Here is a 3,547-nt window from a genome sequence, read left to right as displayed (position 1 = left end):
TATTTGGGAGGTGTTTCAGTTTTGATTCATTTGTCATTGAAGTGATAATGTCAGGGTGTGCTCATTTCTGATTGTACTTAACCTTAAGATGTAAACTTATGAGGTAAGTTTCTAACATAATTCATATTTCTTTTCCCAAAACAAACACATAAAATCTTTCACTTTTGACGGGCAAACCGTTGATTTTTTGATTATGTTCATTTCTTCTCCCGCTTTCATTCATTTCTTCGCTTCACAGCTGTCACAAACTGGTCGTTGCATAACACAAGCATGGCTTCTCCCACTGATAACACACACACACACACACACACACACCCTCACTTACATACAAACCAACACCCACATCCAGATTAAAGAAGCTCAGCTAATTGGCTTATAGTGTGAAGCAGCATGCAGGTCTGACATGTACGAATCAGGAGGTACAAACAACCAAACCACCAGTGCAGCAAAGTATGGAAAGAGAAAGCTGAATGATTGCTGTTAAAAATGCTTTGCGACTCACCGAGAGCAGAGCAGCGTCGATCCAGCAGAAGCAGCAGCAGCAGCAGCAAACCAGAGGAAGCGAATGTGCACAAACACAGAGAACAGAAAGTCAGACCTCAGGATATATTTCACATCATGTTTGTTTTATGAGCTGCAGCTGCATGTGTCAGCTGGATGCACTTCAAAAAAATAAATAAATCAAGGTCATATAATTGTCTTTTACTGTAACCTCATGCAATTATAGATAAAACTGGTTCATAAGTGGCTTTTATATTATATAATCGTACATTTTGAGCATGAAACGGAGGCTAAAATAACCCAGTTTCGTGCATGAAAGGGAGAAATTTTATTGCTGAGCATAATAAATGCATTTTATTATAATTTTAATTCATCGTACTTGCATGTCTGTCGTGTTTTGTGGTTTTACAGGAATAAAAACTGCATATTTTAGTAGTTTGGTGCATGTAAAATTAGCAATAGCTATAAACTCACTGTGCAGCACATTGGTTTCAGGTTCTGTATGGGAACTATGTTGAGCTGCTTCGCCCCTTATTAAATAAAAAATACATTAAAGTGAGAGTCCAGACCTGCACACACATTAGGTTCTCCTGTCCGGTGTGGCAGCAAACAGTCGCACATTAATCCGATTATATTGACATAATGTTAGCAGGGTGAAACGAAACACACCCACACAGAAAGGCAAATATTAAAAGGCTCAGCAGCCCTGAAATAAATCTGCTAATAAAAAAAGGCTCTGGTTTGAATTATAGATTCAGGAATCTCCCTCAATATTTTAAGATAACACAGAGATGCCAGACTTTGTTCAGAAAAAAAAACAAAATGGCAGAAGATAAGAAGTGCAGGGCCTGAAAAGTAGAGAAACAGGAAGATATAAAGACAAAATATTACTGAAATAAAGCAAAAATAAGGCTGGAATAGAACAGTAAAGAAGTAATGCAGACAATTACACTGACGTAATGAGTAATGTTACACATGATAATAAAATATAGCGCCTGAAAATGAGATGAAAGTGAAATATGTGTCTGTTTTCTGCAGCACGGTGTCTGTCTTTATTCTAAAAATGTGAATTATAAGATTTAAAAAAAACATTAAACATGTTGTGGAAGTAGCTCCAAAAATATTCCACTATGGTTTGAATGTTCACCAGTTTTTTAAATTAGCACAAATAAAGACATTTTCACCCTAAATTAGTGCAAAATCTCTCAGAGGAGGAACCCAGATATCTCACCTCGAGCAAAATCGAATGAAACTTTCACTCATGGCTTGAAATGTACAGAAAGTGCTGCTGTTAGCTCAGAGGCTAGCACGACAGTTTATTCTACATGACAAGATCACTAAAACGCTTTCTTAAATCTCTAAAGACACACAAAGAAGAGTCAGAAACGTGTACCTGGTTGTCAAAGGTCCCATATTGCATAAATAGTTCCCACACTGAGCTTAAGTCTTCATGTGATCAGCCTGACCTGATCTGTGGCTTCCTCCTCTCTGCTGTCAGCTCCTGTTTTGTTCTGAACCAGACCTCACACCACACCGAGCAGCTGGATCTCTGCTTTATGCCGACTGGTTAGGCTCCTGGCGTGGAGCTGAAACCACCAGAAGCTCGGCGTCCGCCCTGCAGCCGGACCGTGGTTTCCCCCCCGTGCAGGCGTGAGATCAGGCCGGTGGGGATTCTGTGGAGGATTAGCGGTCGAGCCCTTCTAAGGGGAATTACCCCGACGCAGCCATCTGGACGGTAAAACGCTGCCCACTGGAGCAGATACCGCCCCGGCCCAGTTCACACCCTGACCCGACGACTAGTCCGCAATCATCCTGATGCCCCGACCGGACTAAATAAACCGTCACTGACAGGCGGCTAACCGAGATCAGGTCGTTTGTTTCTGCTGCGGATTTAGAAAAGGTCATGAGACGCTTTTATGTGACGTCCACGGATACTGATAGCAGAGACTCAGCCGCTGGCTACCTGTGAGTTTAACAGGTTTTTAAAGTCGTAAATGATCTGACTCCAGCCTCTGTCTGAGATCTACGGACTCCCTAAGAGCCAGATCGATACTAATGGTTCCTCATTCTCATCTTGTTGCTAAAAGGTCGCCAGAACTTTCCTGTCTGGGCCCATCGGCTGTAGGATGTCCTGCCAAACTCAGAATCAGCCTCTTAGCTCTCTGAACCCCACTTTGGTTTTGCTCCTGTTACAGTTTTTGCCATTTTGTGTCTCATTTGTGTTGTTTTCTGTGTTGCTTTTGTCGTTTCGTGTCTCCTTGTGGTCATTTTGTCTCCACATCCTAGATATTCCACCATCAGATGTAGAAAGATGTTCCTCCATCAGCTGGATGTATCTCCACCAACTGGCTCCTCTGTTCTCTGGTTCTGATCTATTTATTTATTGATCCAGTAGATTGGATTCTCCTCTCAGTCCTTCTTGTCATTCGTCTCTGTTTTGTGTATTGTTTGTCATTCTGTGTCTCTTTGCGGCCCTTTCATCTCTACATATTATAGATATTTCACTGTTTCCTTGGTTTTCCATATTTTCTGAGCCATGCTGTGTTTATTTTATTGATCCACTATGATCTATCTCCTCTCACACTGCCTGCAGTTCAATCTGAAAGCTCCACGTTTACCACCTGTTGATGGTCACAGCCGAGTCAGTCACGGCTCAGAAGTATTTCGTTTCTTACAGGATCTAGTATGGCACTTATAGGTAAAAAAAATAAGTAAATTATTAACAGAAACAGTTAATATTCATATTTAACATATCTCGTGCAGTGCTTTAGTGTCTTTTGTCACTTGTTTACGTCGTTTCCATCCAGAGGAAACTTATTCGTCCTGCAAAAATTCACTTTAAATCAAAATTTGGCCTTCAGTGTTCAGAACAAACCACCATGTGGGCAGAAAATGATGGCTTCTCCCAGTTGTTCTGCCAGATAGCCTCAAAATACAGCATGAATACACGTCAAACCACCACATTCAGCCTGAAGACGAGCACAGCTTCATGGTTACACAACACACACTGGCCACGTCCAGCTGCCTCTTACCTGTCAGGTGGCTG

The sequence above is a fragment of the Stegastes partitus genome, unplaced genomic scaffold, assembly GCF_000690725.1.
Source record: "Stegastes partitus isolate 25-593 unplaced genomic scaffold, Stegastes_partitus-1.0.2 Scaffold2017, whole genome shotgun sequence".
Lineage (NCBI taxonomy): Eukaryota > Metazoa > Chordata > Actinopteri > Pomacentridae > Stegastes > Stegastes partitus.
This window is presented reverse-complemented; position numbering follows the sequence as displayed.